The sequence below is a fragment of the Schistocerca gregaria genome, chromosome 6, assembly GCF_023897955.1.
Source record: "Schistocerca gregaria isolate iqSchGreg1 chromosome 6, iqSchGreg1.2, whole genome shotgun sequence".
Taxonomy (NCBI): domain Eukaryota; kingdom Metazoa; phylum Arthropoda; class Insecta; order Orthoptera; family Acrididae; genus Schistocerca; species Schistocerca gregaria.
This window is the reverse complement of record NC_064925.1, coordinates 157,679,018-157,701,386: the sequence shown is the minus strand read 5'-3', so window position 1 is coordinate 157,701,386 and position 22,369 is coordinate 157,679,018. Positions and strand designations below refer to the sequence as shown.

General features: G+C 39.8%; 1 protein-coding gene across 1 annotated transcript in view; it reads left to right on the top strand.

The window, feature by feature from the left end:
* The first annotated feature begins 10,964 nt into the window (after positions 1 to 10,964).
* LOC126278191 (ATP-binding cassette sub-family G member 1-like) overlaps positions 10,965 to 22,369 on the top strand; it is a 330,372-nt gene continuing 318,967 nt past the window's right edge. The window contains exon 1 of the mRNA XM_049978105.1: positions 10,965 to 11,163. The gene's annotated coding sequence lies outside the window, so the exon portion shown is untranslated. The remainder of the gene's footprint in view (positions 11,164 to 22,369) is intronic.

The window sequence follows — 22,369 nt, the reverse complement described above, 5'->3', positions numbered from 1 at the left end:
CAGGGATTTTCTCTGCCTCGTGATGGCTGGGTGTTGTGTGATGTCCTTAGGTTAATTAGGTTTAAGTAGTTCTAAGTTCTAGGGGACTGATGACCATAGATGTTAAGTCCCATAGTGCTCAGAGCCATTTGAACCATTTTTGAACAAAAGTGTAAGAATTGGATTCCACCAATCACAATATTAAACTTGTTTTTCCTCTTGCAGTTGTTTGGCGTCGTTAACTGGTTTGGGGGACAAAATAAATAAGAACAAAATAAGCTATACAGTTTTTCTTGACTGGTGACAGTAGGTGTCTGAGAAGTAAACGAAGCCAACTACATCCTCCATTTTCTTTAATCTTTCATTCAGTATCCAAGTAAACAGAGCGGGGCGTTCTAGAACTTTCGGAACTTCTCCCACCTTCTTTCAGCGAGCCGAGAGAGGGTCAAAGGGATTCTCAGTTGAGAATATTCGGCAAGGTACTACCACTTCGTCATTTGCCTGATAAACAAAGGAAACTTGCGGAAAACTTTGATCAGAATATGGATGTTAGACACTTTTTGTTAGTTTCTAGGTCTACATTGAGACAGACAACAGTATGAAGCACATGAGTGAGTCTGTTGTTTCTGGCGAAAAACAATGTGTATCTGCGAAGAGTTGTGCAGAGGAAGTACACAACACCTCCTTCTCTAAGTAGTCGCGCGGGGCTCCTAGTATTGGTATAACTTGTGAAGGAATATCTATTAAATTTTTATATCATTAATTATAGCACCAACATATACTATGTACCTTCTTTATTGAAACATTAGCTGAGTACCTGGCGTTGCCTGGGTATGCAATTATTCCAGCCCTCTTAGTCCATCTGCTCTTTCCCCATCTTATTGTCCATCTCCTCTGGTCACCACATGGTACACCTCTTTCACCTTCCTCCCTCTCTCCACCTTCTCCAGCCCCATTGCCTGTCCATCTCTTTCTGCTCCATCGTTCTGTCCTAAATCTACTGCCTCCTCTCCTTCTAGCTCTCTTTTACTGATACTATCTTATTCATTCATTCCCACTGCTGCCGTCTATTCTCACTGTCACTACCTCTCTCTTCCTCGTGGTCATCATCACAGACTCTGTCCCTCATTATCTCTCACCCACTTCCCCTTACTCCTCTTAATTTCCGTCCATCAAGCGCTGCATCCTTCACTCTTTTCCCAATACTGTTCTGTCACTGTCAACTGTGTTCCACTACCACTGTGTCCCTCTCTTTCTCTCACACTGCCATTGTCTCCTTCGCTCTTTCTAAACCACGAACACTCTCTACTATCTTCCAGCACTTATTACTTTTTCGTCTCTTCACCACTACCATTGTCTTCTCTGTCAGGATAAGAAAACGCGAACATGTTCGCATACCAACATTTTTAGATTTTTTAAAAGATGCTGAGGAATGTAGAATGAAGCAGCTGATATCCCACTTTTCAATCGGAATCTTTTAAACAGAAGCGTATTTGTGTTTTCTGTGCTCCAATAGGAGCACTATTCCACTGGTTCCCTTCTTTCCCCTGCTACAGAAGGACATGCCACTCATATGAAGAGAACTTTTTGGTTTACTTGTCTGAAACTGAAATAACGTGTAACTAATTTATACGTGATATCGGATTTTACAAGCAAAAAACTTTTTATGTGGTTGAGTACTACAGTGTAGTAGATAGGACATGTTCTGAGGCATCAAGGAATCACAAATTTAGCATTGAAGGGCAGCGTGGAGGGTAAAAATCGTAGAGGGAGACCAAGAGATGAATACACTAAGCAGATTCAGAAGGGTGTAGGTTGCAGTAAGTACTGGAAGATGAAGAAGCTTGCACAGGACAGAGTAGCATGGAGAGCTGCATCAAACCAGTCTCAGGACTGAAGACCACAATAACAACAACTACAGCCTGTGGTTCCCAGATCCTTTCTGATGATAACGCACACACTTTACAGCATGTTTCTCCGTGCTACGTCACTGTGTAAACTAAGTTTTCGTCTCACACCGGATTTTACGTGTACAATTAGGGTAATTTGAACCCCTGTACCTCATAAACAGATAAAGAAGTCAAGAAAATTTTCACGGTTCTTGGAGATCGAGATCTTAGAACATTGTAAAAATTTCAGCCTTTTGCTAGACAGGGTCGTCCATTGATTATGACCGGGCCAAATATCTCACGAAATAAGCGTCCGACGAAAAAACTACATAAAACGAAACTTGTCTAGCTTGAAGGGGGAAACCAGATGACGCTATGGCTGTCCCGCTAGATGGCGCTGCCATAGGTCAAACGGACATCAACTGCGTTTTTTTTTAAAATAGGAACCCCCCATTTTTATTACATATTCGTGTAGTACGTAAAGAAGTATGAATGTTTTAGTTGGACTACTTTTTTCGCTTGTGATAGATGGCGCTATAATAGTCACAAACATATGGCTCACAATTTTAGACGAACAGTTGGTAAGATGTAGGTTTTTTAAATTACAATACAGAACGTAGGACCGTTTAAACATTTTATTTCGGTTGTTCCAATGTGGTACATGTACCTTTGTGAAGTTATCATTTCTGAGAACGCATGCTGTTACACCGTGATTACCTGTAAATACTACATTAATGCAAATAAATACTCAAAATGATGTCCGTCATCGTCAATGCATTTGGCAACAAGCGTAACGAACGACATTTCTTTCAACAGCGAGTAGTTCGCCTTCCGTAATGTTCGCACATGCATTGACAATACGGTGACGCAAGTCGTCAGGCGTTGTCGGTGGATCACGATAGCAAGTATCCTTCAATTTTTCCCACAGAAAGAAATCCGGGGACGTCAGATCTGGTGAACGTGCGGATCATGGTATGGCGCTTCGACGACCAATCTACATGACATGAAATATACTATTCAATACCGCTTCAACAGCACGCGAGGTATGTGCCGGACATCCATCATGTTGGAAAGTACATCGCCATTCTGTCATGCAGTGAAACATCTTGTAGTAACATCGGTAGAACATTACGTAGGAAATCAGCAAACATTGCAACATGTAGATTGCCATGAATAAAATGGGGACCAATTATCCTTCCTCCCATAATGCCTCACTATACATTAACCCGTTAAGGTCGCTGATGTTCCACTTGTCGCAGCCATCGTGGATTTTCCGTTGCCCAATAGAGCATATTATGCCGATTTACGTTACCGCTGTTGGTGAATGACTCTTCGTCGCTAAATAGAACGCGTCCAAAAAATCTGTCATCGTCCTGTAATTTCTCTTGTGTCCAGTGGCAGAACTGTAGACGACGTTCAAAGTCGTCGCCATGCAATTGCTGGTGCTTAGAAATATGGTACGGGTGCAATCGATGTTGATGTAGCATTATCAATACCGACGTTTTAGAGATTCCCGATTCTCGTGCAATTTTTCTGCTAATGATGTGCGGAGTAGCCGCGACAGCAGCTAAAACACCTACTTGGGCATCATCATTTGTTGCAGGTCGTGGTTGACGTTTCACATGTGGCTGAACACTTCCTGGTTCCTTAAATAACGTAACTATCCGGCGAACGGTCCGGACACTTGGACGATGTCGTCCAGGATACCGAGCAGCATAGATAGCACACGCCCGTTGGGCATTTTGATCACAATAGCCCATACATCAACAAGATATCGACCTTTTCCGTAATTGGTAAACGGTCCATTTTAACACGGGTAATGTATACCGTCCGCACTGGCGGAATGTTACGTGATACCACGTACTTATACGTTTGTGACTATTACAGCGCTATCTACCACAAAGCAAAGAAGTGGTCCAACTTAAAATTTCACATTTCGTTACGCATTAGATGAATATGTAATAAAAAATGGGTTTTCCTGTTAAAAAAAAAAAAAAAACGCAGTTATATCCGTTTGACATATCGCAGCGCGATCTAGCGGGCAAACCATAGCGCCATTTGATTTCCCCCTTCAAGCTAGACGAGTTCGTTCTTTGTAGTTTTTTCGTTTGATGCTTATTTCGTGAAATATTTGGTCCGGTCACTATCAATGGACCACCCTGTATACGAGTGCAATGTAAAGCGACGTCTGTGACTATAATAACAGTATATGTGACGCTTTATTAAGTCTTGCGGAAGGATCCAGTAGTGCTTGGCTAATGCTGTGTATTTCGTTAGAATCGTTGAATGTGTGTGTGTGTGTGTGTGTGTGTGTGTGTGTGTGTGTGTGTTTGGTGTGGTTATCATGTGTGATGAAATACGAAATATAAAGGCCAGCCCCAGGATTCGGGACCCAAACACATCAAGACAGAAAGCCAGACAAACAGTTGGAAGTGACCTGAAACTGGCCATTAAAATTGCTACACCACGAAGATAACGTGCTACAGACGCGAAATTTAACCGACAAGAAGAAGATGCTGTGATATGCAAATGATTAGCTTTTCAGAGCATTCGCACAAGGTTGGCGCCGGTGGCGACACCTACAACGTGCTGACATAATGAAAGTTTCCAGCCATTTTCTCATACACAAACAGCAGTTGACCGGCGTTGCCTGGTGAAACGTTGTTGTGATGCCTCGTGTAAGGAGGAGAAATGCGTACCATCACGTTTCCGACTTTGATAAAGGTCGGATTGTAGCCTATCGCGATTGCGGTTTATCGTATCGCGAAATTGCTGCTCGCGTTGGTCGAGATCCAACGACTGTTAGCAGAATATGGAATCGGTGGGTTTCAGGAGGGTAGTACGGAACGCCGTGCTGGATCCCAAAGGCCTCGTATCACTAACAGTCGAGATGACAGACATCTTATCCGCATGGCTGTAACGGATCGTGCAGCCACGTCTCACTCCCTGAGTCAACAGATGGGGACGTTTGCAAGACAACAACCATGTGCACGAACAGTTCGACGACGTTTGCAGCAGCGTGGACTATCAGCTCGGAGACCATTGCTGCGGTTACCCTTGACACTGCATCACAGACAGGAGCGCCTGCATTGGTGTACTCAACAACGAACCTGGGTGCACGAATGGCAAAACGTCATTTTTTCGGATGAATACAGGTTCTGTTTACAGCATCATGATGGTCTCATCCGTGTATGGCGACATCGCGGTGAACGCACATTGAAAGTGTGTATTCGTCATCGCCATACTGGCGTATCAGCCGGCGTGATGATATGGGGTGCCATTGGTTACACGTCTCGGTCACTTCTTGTTCGCATTGACGGCGCTTTGAACAGTGGACGTTACATTTCATACGTGTTAAGACCCGTGGCTCTACCCTTCATTCGATCCCTACGAAACCCTACATTTCAGCAGGATAATGCACGACCGCATGTAGCAGGTCCTGTGCGGGCCTTTCTGGATACAGAAAATGTTCGACTCCTGCCCTGGCCAGCATATTCTCCAGATCTCTCACCAACTGAAAACGTCTGGTCAATGGTGGCCGAGCAACTGGCTCGTCACAATAGGCCAGTCACTACTCTAGATGAACCGAGCGAGGTGGCGCAGTGGTTAGCACACTGGACTCGTATTCGGGAGGACGACGGTTCAATCCCGTCTCCGGCCATCCTAATTTAGGTTTTCCGTGATTTCCCTAAATCGCTTCAGGCAAATGCCGGGATGGTTCCTTTGAAAGGGCACGGCCGATTTCCTTCTCCATCCTTCCCTCACCCGAGCTTGCGCTCCGTCTCTAATGACCTCGTTGTCGACGGGACGTTAAACACTAATCTCCTCCTCCACCTACTCTTGATGAAACTTCCTGGCAGATTAAAACTGTGTGCCGGACCGAGACTCGAACTCGGGACCTTTGCCTTTCGCGGGCAAGTGCTCTACTAACTGAGCTACCCAATCACGACTCACGACCCGTCCTCACAGCTTGAAGTTTGGAAGGTAGGAGACGAGGTACTGGCAGAACTGAAGCCGTGACGACGGTTTGTGAGTCGTGCTTGGGTAGCTCAGCCGATATAGCACTTGCCCGCGAAAGGCAAAGGTCCAGAGTTCGAGTCTCGGTCCGGCACACAGTTTTATACAGCCAGGAAGTTTCATATCAGCGCACACTCCGCTGCAGGGTGAAAATCTCATTCTGGACTACTCTTGATGGACTGTGGTATCGTGTTGAAGCAGCATGGTCAGCTGTACCTGCACACGCCATTCAAGCTCTGTTTGACTCAATGCCCAGGCCTATCAAGTCCGTTATTACGGCCAGAGGTGGTTATTCTGGGTACTGATTTCTCAGGATCTATGCACCCAAATCGCGTGAAAATGTAATCACTTGCCAGTTCTAGTATAATATATTTCTCCAATAAATACCCGTTATCATCTGCATTTCTTCTTGGTGTAGCAATTTTAATGGCCAGTAGTGTGATTTCGATACGTCCTGTACAGGAATCTCTCACACGAGGAGCTTCTGGTGCCCCTCTCAGCTTGGCGCTCCAAGCTGCGGCTTGAGTCGCATATTACTGTTTTTAGATTTGGAAAGTGACAAATTCGCAGTCAGCGTCACTTTTCATATTGGTTCGTGCTCCGTGAGCAACTATAAAATCTAACTTAAAGACCCTACTCCACGTGGGCATATCGGATCAAAACAAACCTGCACAGCCAAATTTAACACTTGATAAGCGAGTTGCAACCAGACAGCCATATTGCCTGCTATCGCATGAATGGGATTTACGAGCCATCAGCGATCGGTCGCTAGGATCTGCGATTTGCCCACTCACGTGCGACCAGCGGACAGATCGCTCGATTAGCGACGGACTGCTGCAATCCGTCGTTCGTGTTTGAGACCTTTAAACACTTTTTCTCTATGTAGGGCGCTCAGCGAAACAGTTCGACAACCGAGATACAAAAAATGGCTCTGAGGCTTATGGAACTTAACAACTGAGGTCTTCAGTCCCCTAGAACTTAGAACTATTTAAACCTAACTAACCTAAGGACATCACACACATCCATGTCCGAGGCAGGATTCGAAAATGCTACCGTAGCGGTCGTCTTCCTGAGAGACAATCTCCTCTCATTCCAAATTAATAATATAAGTGTAGACCAGATGTGGCTTGAATTCAAAGAAATAGTATCGGCAGCAATTGAGTGATTTTACCAAAGAAATTAATAAACGACGGAGCTGATCCTCCTTGGTACACAAAACGGGTTAGAACATTGTTGCAGAAACAACGAAACAAACATGCTAAATTTAAACAGACGCGAAATACCCAAGATTGGCGATTTTTACAGAAGCTCGAAATTTAGCGCGGACTTCAATGCGAGATCCTTATAACAGTTTCCAAAACGAAACTTTGTCTCGAAACCTGGCAGAAAATCCAAAGAGATTCTGGTCGTATGTTAGCGGCAAGAAACAATCAATGCCTTCTCTGCGCGATAACAATGGAGATGCTATCGAAGACAGTGCGGCCAAAGCAGAGTTACTAACACAGCCTTCCGAAATGCATTCACAAAAGAAGACGAAGTAAATATTCCAGAATTCGAATCGAGAACAGGTGCCAAAATGAGTAACGTAGAAGTAAATATCCTCGGACTAGTGAAGCAACTTAAATCACTTAATAAAAGCAAGTCTTCTGGTCCAGACTGTATACCAGTTAGGTTCCTTTCGGAGTATGCTGATGTATCAGCTCCATACTTAACAATCATATACAACCGTTCGCTCGACGAAAGATCGGTACCCAAAGACTAGAAAGTTGCACAGGTCACACCACTATTCAAGAAAGGTAGTAGGAGGAATCCACTAAATTACAGGCCCATATCGTTAACGTCGATATGCAGCAGGATTTTAGAACATATACTGTGTTCAAAAATTATGAATTACCTCGAAGAAAACATCTATTGACACACAGTCAACATGGGTTTAGAAAACATCGTTCCCATGAAACACAACTAGCTCTTTATTCACTTGAGAAGTGTTGGGTGCTATTGACAAGGGATTTCAGATCGATTCCGTATTTCTGGATTTCCGGAAGGCTTTTGACACTGTACCACACAAGCGGCTTGTAGTGAAATTGCGTGCTTATGGAATATCGTCTCAGTTATGTGACTGGATTTGTGATTTCCTGTCAGAGTGGTCACAGTTCGTAGTAACTAACGTAAAGTCATCGAGTAAAACAGAAGTGATTTCTGGCGCTCCCCAAGGTAGTGTTATAGGCCCTTTGCTGTTCCTTATCTATATAAACTATTTCGGGGACCATCTGAGCAGCCGTCTTCGGTTGTTTGCAGATGACGCTGTCGTTTATCGACTAATAAAGTCATCAGAAGATCAAAACAAATTGCAAAACGATTTAGAAAAGATATCTGAATGGTGCGAAAATTGGCAGTTGACCCTAAATAACGAAAAGTGTGACGTCATCCACATGGGCGCTAAAAGGAATTCGTTAAATTTCGGTTACACGATAAATCAGTTTAATATAAAAGCCGTAAATTCAACTAAATACCTAGGTGAACACTATGGGACTTGAGGTCATCAGTCCCCTAGACTTAGAAATACTTAAACCTACCTAACCTAAGTACATCACACACATCCATGCTCGAGGCAGGACTCGAACCTGCGACCGTAGCAGCAGCGCAGTTCCGGATTGAAGCGCCTAGAACCGGTCGGCCACAGAGGCCGGCAGCACGTTTTGTACTATCGGGAAATATGGGGGGGAGTGTCACAGAAATGATACAGGATTTGGGCTGCACATCATTAAAAGAAAGGCGTTTTTCGTTGCGACGGAACCTTGTCACGAAATTACAGTCACCAACTTTCTCCTCCGAATGCGAAAATATTTTGTTGACATCGACCTACGTAGAGAGTAACGATCACCACGATAAAATAAGGAAAATCAGAGCTCGTACGTAAAGATATAGGTGTTCATTCTTTCCGCGCGCTGTACGAGATAGGAATAATAGAGAATTGTGAAGCTGGTTCAATGAACCCTCTGCCAGGCACTTAAATGTGATTTGCAGACTAGCCATGAAGATGTAGATGTAGATGTACATGTTTATGGGAATAATGCTAGGTGGGAGGCAATCTCGTTCCTCTGAAGCATTCACTAAAATATGGGAAATTGTTGTCTCATTGGCAGTTAAGAGCGAATAGTATTTCCTGCTTTCGATGCGACTGAGCAAACTCGAAACATTGGTGTACTATTAAACTTCTTGTTACGTCAAATAATCACAATGTTGTTGTGTAATACCGAAAAAGATTTTAATAGAAATGGCGCTCTAGAATGATGTCATTTTTTCGGCTTAACTAGGTCTATTTTGGCGTTGTCTGCTAAACAAAACTAAGAAGTTTTTCTTTAATACTGCAGCAGTTGTAACACGCGGTAGATAAACGAGACTATTTTTGTATGAATTATTATTTTTATGCACGTAACAGTATACCATTCAGGAAGTACTGATACCAAATGCATAGTATAACAATTAACCAAGTAAGTTAGGAAACACAGAAATGTTCTCAACTGTCAGTCATATGCTCCAATTTCTCACGTACGAGATCGAAAAGACGAATTACGTCTTCCTTCAATGGACGAAATCTAGATATAAATTTCGAATCGTCATATTCTTCAAAGTAATTGACTTGACTCTCACTTTCTTCTCCTTCCTCACTGTAAAAAATAATTATGCCGAAATCTTGTCTTCATTGTCTAATTGTATCATAATCCTGCCATCGACAAAAACTTTTTTCCTGTTAAATTCGCTAATCCAATCCGAAATCACTGGTGAAAATGTCCCTAGCTTATTCTGCGGTTAGGCGTTATCCCGGTTTTGTACAACGCTTTTCCGCGCTATTCCGAGAATTGCTGCTAACCGGAGTTTGTACAACCGGCCATAATAACACTTTCATAAATTCACCGAGATTGTAAAGCCGTTGTATAAATAGCTGCAGTGAAACTACAAACTAATAAATAAAGAATTTGGACTTGAAAAAATATTTGCGGAATCCAAACTGGAAAGACCCAACACACTTTGCGTTAATGAAAAATGTAACGTACTCTGTAAAATCTCTAACGTAGCCTACAGCCTCCAAATAAAGCATTTCAAAACATATTTAATAAATTTATTTCATTATTTTGCGAGTATTCGTTGAATCCTCTTGCCACCAGTACTAAACATAACAGTTAGTTCTCAAACTTCACAACACAGTGGCCTTCGAAATCCTTTTTAAAACTGCTTCGTACATTGCTCATGTTTGAGGAGCGATCTGTTTTTATCAACAATTGAAAGCAAATAATCTCTGTCGACAATAGTAACAATAACAATAATAATAATTAATAACAGACCAAAGTAGAGTATAATATGTAAATAAATGTCGTACCAATCGTAAAAAAAGTAAAATGTGGTTTAATAAAATACAAATACGTCGAATATAGTCTTCAAACGTTCGAAAATACACAGTCTTCTTGTTGGTGATGTGTATTATCTCCAACGCTTTAAGCAGAGTTAATATTTTCAATTTAAAACTGTAAACTGTTACTTTTCCCGAAAAAAATCACTGATTCAGAATAAGAGAGCTGATCGCTTAAGAAAAATCCTATGTGCTGACAAGGGTATCTCGAAGAAAAAGAAAAGTGATGGATCTGCTACAAGTTGATGGATGATGGGAAACATGTAACGCGCAAGGAAAATGGTGTATCGAGAGATTCTAACATCATGAAACCACAGAAAGTAAATACAGAAACCAACAGTCACAGACTTAAGTTTTCTCGTTTATCGTTCTTAATATTAGGCCTACTTACGAAAGCAGAAATAAACGTTTTTACACAAACTGTACTATAAAAAGCAGTCTTCCCTGATTTGCAATTATCGTCACAAAAATCGGCGAGATTATGGTCAACAAGGCTGTGATAACACAGTTAATCAGTAGTCAAACTGCTCCTAATGTTATTAAGAAACTTTTTGGAAGACAACAGTTACGAGGCGTAGTATTCCCATTACTTCAGTTATACAAAATGTAAAACAAACATGGAGGTATAACATCTCTGTGACAAAGAGCTCGACTTTAGAGGAATCTTTGAGTCTATGTTATAAACCACAGATAATATTGACATCAATATTTGCATACTTCGTTGCTGCTCTACTTTACGGAAAGAAATATATGCATTTCCTACAGCGAGGGCAGGAAAAATTTCGTTCTGTTTTGAGTTTTTAAGTCATTTTCCTGGACGACCAGATCAACGTGGGTTTGAAGAAATAGGTCAGACTGAACTATAAGGTAATGTTCTTTACTTTTAAGACCGTTTGATAAGGTTAGCGTACTGCCGCATTATGTCTTTACGTTCAGTATCAATGGAAATTACACATTTGTGAATATATATGACATGCACTATGCAATGAAAACGAGTATCATGATATAATTCATAGATATTTGGATGATAAATTAGCATAATACTTTTTACTCTGTCTTTCATGAATTTGCGCTGAATGGAAAGTGCCTTAAACGTATCAAGCTTTTTGAAATACTTTGTCTGTGACCACTGCTTAGGGCCCTATTGTAATACGGACAGCAGTAGATTGTGATATGTAAATATGACAACGGAATGAAATCTACACACAGGAGAAGTCAAATATATGATATAGCCCAATGGCCATTAACACACTCAGCAAGGCGACAGTTGCATTTATACTCTGGCACGTAGTTATAAACTTAATATTTGTGCAGATGTCGATACTCTTGGATACCTTTTGCACACCATGAGTGCACTCACCCAGAACTAAGGAATTTGGATTGGGTCGAATTTCACAGTAAATGTAAATAAGAAACGAGTGATAAACTATTGCATACTTAACTTGAGGTATATAGCGAGCGATAAATGACTGCTTTGGATTTCTCTTCTTCTATTTCAGTATCTCCTCTACCTAGAGCGGATTTTGCTTCAGTTGTGAATACTACTTTCATTAATAGCTACATTATGCTGTCTACAATATCGACTGCAAAATCAAATCTGATGCCTAAATTAAGTGGTATGATACCTCGTAAAATGGCTTGGGGTCTGCACTCGACAATTTCAGATATTGTTCGAATTTGGTATGAAGGTTTGCTGAATGACCAAATGAGGATTCACAAATCTCCAGCTCCGAAATTTTAATGCTTTGTGAGTAGCGACCACTTCATGAACGACGCGCAAATGTCGCGGTGAAATTTCAAAAACGTTGGCCGTGTTAAAAGTGATGTTCAATGCATAATTGTGGTGCACGAGCCAAAATTAACAGGATAGCTTAACAGAATTCACAGTGCAAATTCTGTAAGTTTTATGAGATATATGCTCCAAGTGGCATTCAAACTTGTCAGTAAATTTTGTCAAGGCAAAATTTCTCAACAGCTTTATCTCCTTATGCAGTTAGTTAAGAAACTTCTCCTGTTGTGGTCCTATTATTAGTAGCTTATTTATAAAACCTATAAGTTTTACTGTCTCTAGTTTCTAGTTTATACGATACACACGGATGAATTTGTCTGGAAACAACTTTGTTATCAAAGTAAGTGACTTTTGAACTTTTGTATCCACAAGGGACGACTGACCCAGAGTTACACTAACTACCATTTGAAAAACCACCTTTTCCTACAAAATATTAAATTTCCGCTGATGACTTTTTCCCTTGAACGTCGATAGTTAACAAATAAGATTTCTCATACAAATGACTATTCATTCAAACCAGAGAAACATGACCATAAAGAAGGAAAAGCAATTTTGATCAGACTTAGTCCTTTCCACATTAAACAGATGGTTAAGTTCCATATTTTAGTGTTTTGTTATCAATTTTCCAAGAAACAATATTTTTTGGCAGTACAGCTTGGTAAAGACGGGCTACAAAATTCCCCAAAAATAACATAATTGTTTCCATATATGAAGCCACGTTTTCTGACATATGTTTTTCAGTAGGAATATGATCCAACAGTCATTAACTACAGAATTCTGAAACAATAAGCGAAGCATTAACTGTCTCCGTAAGTGCATAATTATAGGTATTTTCCGTTACTTTGTTTTCCAGTGCATGATGTCCCACATGTAACATAAAAACTGCTATGTTTATGAAATACTAGACTGATTCTGTAATTTTTCATCTTCTTAGATACTGACTCCACAAGAAAAAGGTAATCAAACTCAAAACTTTAAACAAACTTGGATTCGTACGTAAAAAAAATCTGATAATTTGAAAACCTAATCATTCAGCTACTGACTAATTTCTTCCAAAGTATTCTTTTGGTAATCTGGATGCCAAGTTGTAATTCGTTGTATAATTTCAGCAAACGTTTGCTGAATGTAGAAGATGTTTCTCCTGAATAATTGTCACTGTTGTTGAGTCGTTCTGGTCTGAGGTAGCGTGAAAAGTTGTCTCGTCTTAAAACCATTGTATTGGCAAACTTTGGGTCTGTGCAAAGTTCATGTGGTAACTCTTTTACAAAGAAGAATCATCAGAAAGAAAGTGGTAGTATGACAAATCAGCTGAAATATTTCAGCAAGTGTGGTCACTTGGGCAAAAGTTTTCTTAGAATTGTCATGTGAACCTCTGTGACAAACTTAGTGCTGTACCAGCTCTGACTTCATGTGATGAAGATGTGCTTATGGAACAAAATGATAAGTTTAACAGCAGTTTGGGATATCCTGGGGTCACACTTCTAAAAATTTAGAGCGTCAGTAAACACCAGTCCGAAGACTACGTCAAACGCCAAGCTAAACAGGAACAAAGATTAACAAGAAGCCAAAGAGCATCTGCTAGTACTCCAGCGCTGATGAGTTGCAACAGTCAATGGGTTCGGGGAAACAGGAGTGCATGAATTGTTCTGAATGATCTCAGCTGTTATCAAACTTGAAAGAAAACTGCGCAATTATTGAGCAAATTCAAATTCTCACATTGGCACCTAGGAGTTGGTCCATTAAAACAAATGTCTCTGCAGAGACTTGTGTCTGTAAGAGAAAGGTTAAAACAGCTGGAGAACTGAAAAATGGAAAGGGCGTGCTAACAGAACCAGGCAGAAATGTCGAAGTTCGTTCTGAGTCAGGAATCTAGAGCTTGAATTTTTTGAGAATGATAAGTTCAGTACGCTCTGCTACAGCAGAAGGAATATTTTTATGTCAGAAAAAATGGAAGAAAATATCAAAAGGAAAACTACTGTTGAAGAGTAATCTGTCGATTTGTTCGATGTATATCGAAAGAAGCGTGACCGATAAATTGGTTTTTCAAAATTCTGTGAACTTAAGACAAAATGGTGTCTCATTGTTAGATCCTCATGCGTGCGCTCAGTGAGTGTCTGCGCAGCTCATCAGAACGCCAAATTCATGCTTACTAGTAGCATCATTGGCATGGGTTATAAATTTTTGTTGGGTCTGACGTTTTGCAGGACTGACACAAAAGTTTCATGCTGCATCGATGTCGGGGTTAGCGCGGAAGATTTGCATGGATCCAAACAGATCGTGCATCACTTGAAACAAAGCAACTACCAGTAGATGATTTTGTTATAGAGACAGCATCAAGAATCTCTCACCTCATAATTCACCACTTGGTTTCAAATAATCACCAGTAGTATTTCAAAACTGTGGAGCAGTTGTCAAGTAAGTGCACTGTTCTCTTTTGCAGGAAATCTTTACTATACAAGATGCTGTTGAAGGATTTCACTGGGAAAACAATCAAGCTAATCTAAATCCCATTGCTGTCTGTTTCATAAAATATTAGGGAACAGAGGTAAAGTTTGTACATAATTAGTGATGGCCTAGGACAAGATAGCACTGCTATTCATGTATTTCTGAAAAATCTTGTGAGTTTACCGAAACAAAAAAGGACACAAAATCTGCAGAAAATCATAGACTTCAGCAATGGTTCCTTTTTGTTGACAACGTCCAAATTAAGTCAACCAGATATTTTCATGCAGAAAGGTTTCCTTAGCCTTCAAGGGCCGTTGGAACAATAGGAATTCAACTGTTTATTCCAAATGATCTGAAAACAAGTGAAATGAATAAGATGTTATGGGCCTTCCTGTCATTTGTTGCCAATATATCAGAACCAACCAGGACATAACGTCACGTGTACGTACGGCAGCAGTTGCAGAATTGGCAATTTTGTGATATCTCATTTGAGGAGAATGATATTTTTGCCAACATCGTGCATGCCTGTGATTCTTCGAGATTATTTCACTGGCCCATTCGAAAAGATATTTGGTGGATCTCTGTTCATCATATTATCACATGTCTTCTGATACCGTCTACACCAACAATGTGTCGCAAATACGGTTTCCCGGAACCAGCCCTTACTGAAGATGATGAAAAGTTAAATATCTGCTGCGGTAATGTTGTTTTCTTCAAACAAAACTTTTTCCAGGTTCACAAGTCTGCAAGTGGACTGCCCAATAAAGTTCGCCAAGCACATTAGTGAGTTTCTTTAAAACGTTTCTATGCCTTTGGAGAAATTATGGAAATTACCCAGGTCTCATGTTTGAGTATGTTTATGGTTTCCAGAGGAGTTTTCACAGTGTCACCTCACTAACAAGTTTTGCAGACGCAACTCCGAGCGAATTCTGAAAAGTGGTTTATTAAGTTTATTAAGTGAGAAACTGAGGAAAAGTAATATCAGCAGCTTATGAAAAAGCACCTTCTCGGCACAAATTCGACGTGTAAGTCTTCACTTACGTTGTTCCAAAACTCACAGCATCTCACATTTCACCAGATATCGATGGCCCTTAAAAATTACATTCTTTCATCGAAAAAGTCAGTAGCTGATAGTGTAACATGGTAGATAATTAATTTTTGCATAATAGCCATATGACAAAACACTCTCCTCTTTAGTGCTATCATTTGCTAAAATCTCATTTCAATATAGCAAACAGTTTATGACGTGCCAGAGCGTACTAAACTTATCATTCTCAAAAAATTCAAGCACTGGAGTCTTGACTCTTCCAAAATGAACTTTGCTGTTCTTTTATTCGCGGTGCTGCTAACACACTGTTTCCGTTTTTCAACGCTGTAGTTGTATCAACCATTCTCTTAGGCACACATATTTCTGCAGTTTTTTTTATTTAATTTTTTTATGGACAGACTTATAGATGCTAATGTGAGAACCTGATTTACTCAATATGTTTAGAAGTGTACACTTTTCTTTCAAGTTCGGCAACAACTGAATTATATTCAGAACAGTTCATGCACTCCTGTTTACCTGTACACCATGGTTGCTGCAACTCACCAGCGTGGAAGCACTAGCAGATGCTACTAGGCTACTTATTAAGCTTTGTTCCTGTTTAACATGGCGTTTGACGTAGCCTTTTAAATCGTGTTTACTGACGCTCTGAATTTTGATAAGGGTAACTCAAAGATGACTCGAACAGCTATTTTATTATTTACTTCAATATGCACATTTTCATTATATGAAGTCAAAGTTGTAACAGCACCCAGAGCGTTACAGATGTTAGAATGACAATTCTAACAAAACTTTTGTCCATTAGCCATATTTTCTAAAAAATTTCAGCTGATTTACCAGAATTTCATTTACTAATCTTAGTATTTTCTGATTGCGATGATTTTTCTTTAAAAAGATTTACAACAGAGATCCAAAATTTATCAATAAAATGGCTTTATAATGAAGACAACTTGTCACAGAACCTCAGTCCAGAACGACTCAACGACAGTGACTTTTATCCGGGAGAAAAATCTCCAACATTTAGCAGCCTTTTGCTGAAATTATACAACAAATTACAACTTGAGCGTCCAAACTTCAAAAGAACATTTTGACAGAGCTTATTCACTGGTTGAATGCGTTAGGTATTCACTGGCAGTATTACCTCACGTCCAAAAATCAAGTTTGTTTAAAGTTTCAAGCTTGAGTACCATTTTCTTGAGTAGTGTGTTCCTAAGAAGTCGAAAACCTACTGAATATTGTAAGTCTAATGTTTCATAAATGTAATAGTTTTTATGTTACACTTGGGACATCATCACTGGAAAACACAGTATCCGAAAATGCATGTAATCACGCAGGCGAAAAAACAAAGAATCCTTTGCATTCCGTTGCAGAGGCTTGTAGTTAATGACTGTTAAATCACCTTTCAACTCAAAAATATATGTCAGAAAACGGGGCTACCAATATGGTAACAATCCTATGACTTTTTTGGTGATCTACATCGCTCTTTTTCATTAAATTGCATTCCCAAAAACTCTGGTTTCTGCAAAAATTGATAGGAAAGCATCAAAATACACAAATTCTAAGTTTGTTTGATGTGAAATAGGGGTAAACCTGATTAAAATTACTTTTTCTTCCTGATGTCCACGTTTCTCTGAACTGATTGAATAGCCATTTGTGTGACGCACTTTATTCGATTCTTATAGATGTTCAAGGCAAAAAGGAATCCTGAAAATTTAATATTTTATCGAGAAAATGATGGTACTTTAAATAGTGGTTTATGCAGATATATATCAGCCGTCCCTTGTGGATAAAAAGTTCAAAAATCAGTTACCTTGGCGGCAAACTTATTTCCAGAAAAATTCACCCAGATCTATCCTAGAAGCTATTAATTCAAACCAGTTGAAACTTAAATGTTTTGTAAACAAGCTACTAGATAATACAGGGTGTTTCAAAAATGACCGGTATATTTGAAACGGCAATAAAAACTAAACGAGCAGCGATAGAAATACACCGTTTGTTGCGATATGCTTGGGACAACAGTACATTTTCAGGCGGACAAACTTTCGAAATTACAGTAGTTACAATTTTCAACAACAGATGGCGCTGCAAGTGATGTGAAAGATATAGAAGACAACGCAGTCTGTGGGTGTGCCATTCTGTAAGTCGTCTGTCTGCTGTAAGCGTGTGCTGTTCACAACGTGCAAGTGTGCTGTGGACAACATGGTTTATTCCTTAGAACAGAGGATTTTTCTGGTGTTGGAATTCCACCGCCTAGAACACAGTGTTGTTGCAACAAGACGAAGTTTTCAACGGAGGTTTAATGTAACCAAAGGACCGAAAAGCGATACAATAAAGGATCTGTTTGAAAAATTTCAACGGACTGGGAACGTGACGGATGAACGTGCTGGAAAGGTAGTGCGACCGCGTACGGCAACCACAGAGGGCAACGCGCAGCTCTTGCACTCTTGCAGCAGGTGATCCAACAGCGGCCTCGGGTTTCCGTTCGCCGTGTTGCAGCTGAGTTCCAAATGACGCCAACGTCCACGTATCGTCTCATGCTCCAGAGTTTACACCTCTATCCATACAAAATTCAAACGCGGCAACCCCTCAGCGCCGCTACCATTGCTGCACGAGAGACATTCGCTAACGATATAGTGCACAGGATTGATGACGGCGATATGCATGTGGGCAGCATTTGGTTTACTGACGAAGCTTATTTTTACTTGGACGGCTTCGTCAATAAACAGAACTGGCGCATATGGGGAACTGAAAAGCCCCATGTTGCAGTCCCATCTTCCCTGCATCCTCAAAAAGTACTGGTCTGGGCCGCCATTTCTTCCAAAGGAATCATTGGCCCATATTTCTTATCCGAAACGATTACTGCATCACGCTATCTGGACATTCTTCGTGAATTTGTGGCGGTACAAACTGCCTTAGACGACACTGCGAACACCTCGTGGTTTATGCAAGATGGTGCCCGGCCACATCGCACGGCCGACGTCTTTAATTTCCTGAATGAATGTTTCGATGATCGTGTGATTGCTTTGGGCTATCCGAAACATACAGAAGACGGCGTGGATTGGCCTTCCTATTCGCCAGACATGAACCCCTGTGACTTCTTTCTGTGGGGACACTTGAAAGACCAGGTGTACCGCCAGAATCCAGAAACAATTGAACAGCTGAAGCAGTACATCTCATCTGCATGTGAAACCATTCCGCCAGACCCGTTGTCAAAGGTTTCGGGTAATTTCATTCAGAGACTACGCCATATTATTGCTACGCATGGTGGATATGTGGAAAATATCGTACTATAGAGTTTCCCAGACCGCAGCGCCATCTGTTGTTGACAATTGTAACTACTGTAATTTCGAAAGTTTGTCTGCCTGAAAATATACTGTTGTCCCAAGCATATTGCAACAAACGGTGTATTTCTATCGCTGCTCGTTTAGTTTGTATTGCCGTTTCAAATATACCGGTCATTTTTGAGACAACCTGTAAGACTACAAAAGAAGAAGATTCTTAACCAGCTACGTAAAGAATTGAAGCTAATTCAACTTAAGAGAACTTCTGTCGCGACAAAATTTGTGGACATTTCTGAGTACCACTTGGTGGAAAAATCGTACGTCAAGTGACATAAAACTTACAGAATTTACATAATTTGCTATTCAACTATCTTGCTAAGTTTTGTACCTCTGCCGGAATTATGCATTGAATTACAGCACTTCGAACCTAGTTAAAATTTCTGAAGTGTCATCGCGATATTTTCTTGCGCTAGTCACAACGCTAGAAATTTGTAAACCTTTCTTTGGTCATTTAACAAACCTGCGCATCGTATCTGAACAAAATCTGTGATATTCGAAGGGGATCATTAGATCACTTGACATGGAAATATGAAGGTCTGAGTCTGCCCATTGATTTTCTTCCAGAAGTTCTCCTTCTAATACATTTCTATGAAGCTGTTAAGTCGAAAAAGATGTCTAGCTATTTTAGTTTTTTGTCTTATCATACTAATCAACGTCCTTTCGTCTTTTGTCTTTTATTTTAGTATTGTTCATTAGATTTTTCAGTCCAGTATGTTTTCGCTCTTCTTTCCTGTTCTTGTGTCCCTAGAGCCCTTCCTTCACAACCACGGACTAAAATGACCCAAACAAATGTCTCGATGAATTTCTTTCTTGTTTCTATATTAAGGTGGCTGTTTATTAATAAATTAAATTTATTTTTAAATGCTTGTTTAGCCATTACAGATCCTCTTGTAACATACATTATACTTTTGTTGTCATCTATTATCGTACTTTCCAACTAGTGAAATTTATTTACTAGCATAAATATTTTATTTGCTTTTGCTTTGCTGTTCGATTTATCAGTCACAATTAGTCTCGTTTGCGTCTTCTTCCAGTTTTTGGTTGTTCAAGACAACAGATATAATTTTTGACATGTAGTTAAGTCCTTTTCAGAATCTGCTAAAACTGTTACCAGCAAATCGACTAAAATATATCCTTTTACCATTAATTTTGATACCTTTAGTGATGCTTTTCATTTAAATATCTATGGATAAAGAAGAAGCCGTGTCGGACACCTCTTCTTATCCCACCCTCTTCCTTAACGCCACTGATATCTGTTTGGTACTCTGATATAACATAAAGTCATCTAGAATAGGGTCAAACCTAATATAGGACGGTGGCGTTCAAACCAACTTTCCGATGGCTGTCAGTTGTACTTCTTATTTATGGACAATTCTTCCTTAATTTAACGAGTGGGAATAGGTGGAATTATTTGAGTCTGTAACTGAAAAGTTAAAAAAATAATACATTTAAATTCCTTATCTAGTCCATTTTTACTCTAAACAATCCCACAGCACATTCTAAAATATATAGGAATACTTTATATTTATGTGCAATTAATATGCAGTATATTACACCGATGATGTACCAGTCTGAACCCTCCTCTTCATGACAATGTAGCATTATTTCTGCACTTCATCTATCTGTAAAGTAACCAGGTTAAAAGTTTGAGTACTTGAGGCTAGATAAATGAGACCAATGTCTAAAGAAACTGTATCTGATTACGAGTGCAGCTGAACTCACTGCTTCCGCAAGAACAGATTAACGCTTTTAACAATTATCTACATGCTGATACGTCTCTACAGCCTGAGATAACGCACGTGTTTCTTCTGTTTTCTCAGAAATCATATGACAAAAGACGTTATTCTAATAATCTCCTTTCACAAGGTGAGAACCGTTATTTAATTGGTACTGGACTCTATAGAAAATTTGATTCCATCAAGAAGGAACTTCTACCTGAAAACTCTCTAAGCGGTAAATGTCATTTGCAGTAAGGAAGATTTAGATACAGTTATCATCACCGTCTTTATTTTTGCACTGTACTCACAAGAGAATACAACAGAAGTACAGTACATTTCCTAAATATATAAAGAAACTATCTGATTACACGGAATTGCCCACTCATAAAATTACGCCTATCTTCTATTAGAGAAGAAAAGCTGTCAAATTGTAAAGGTTCTTCGCCTCTAGTTCTCCACCGAACATCGCGATGGGCGATTATTATAGTTAGGTTGAAGAATCCAACAGAGGTTTTCTTTAGTAGTGACTTATATTCATAACCAGGTAAATTGTACATTCACTACTAAAGTGTGTCGTTTAAATTGTTTCACACAGTACCATAAATAACAGCTGACTATCTTACATATAGCGCCTGTAGGAAACACAGTTAATATGTTGCAACAACTATGATATATTACACATTGGCCAGAGTTGCCAGGTTTATCTAAACAAAATAATGATTTCGTAAAACCTGGCACTTGTAAACTGAAAAAAGTCTTTTTTCCACAGTGAACATCCCTAAAGAAGCTAGAATTAACACATACAGGTCAAAACTTCAACAGATTTCTACAGTTGCTGATTTATTATTTTCAATCCTTCAAGTATTATAACCGTAAGGATATCACAATGTAAACACATTTGAACTGAAATAAAGAACTGTGTTTTATCTTTTTGATATTTCTGCTCAGTTTTAATCTCCTTAGTAGAACTTTCCCTTATATCCGGTCAAAAAATCGACTAAGCTGCAGTTATGCAGATGAGTAGTTAATCTTCATCTGTAATTCAGCCACTAACATGGCCATTGATAAAACGGTTTCTCTAAACTCGCCAGGAGTTCTTTATGAGGCTAAAAAATTCTATCCGAAGCAGCATTAAAACTATGTATAAAAACACGAAACTTAGCACTTTTAACAGGTTTTCACATTGTGCATGCTAGAGAAATAACCTCATTAATTTCTCATCAGAGTTCAAAACACACTCCCCCTCTTCCTTGAGACCATGACTCCTTGTGCCTCGCTGTTGAGTGCGAGCAAGTTCGATGTTCCGGCTGTTGAGAGCTGATTCGCCAACTTCGGACTAAATATTGAAATTTTATTTTTAGTTAATTTTAGGAATTTCATCTTAACTTAAACACTCACTTAATGACCATGGCTATATTGTACTGCATGTAATCCACTTTAGAGTAATCAAGGTGTGCACAAGACAGCATTGTGTCCCCCACATCGCCAGAGTATGTCACTAGAAGCGTCGCTCTGGCCTCTTTTGTCAGGAGAACATAATCTTTGAATTAGGTTAAGAATACGCCCTTTGGAGATATGGGCAGTTATCAAGGACGTTGGATAGCAACCCATGCTTGCACCTCACGTGGCCAGTGAATTCATGACCATCCAAAAGTCCACAGAGAATAACTGATGTGTGGGGACTTAACTTCTAAGGTCATCAGTACCTAAGCTTACACACTACTTAACCTAAATT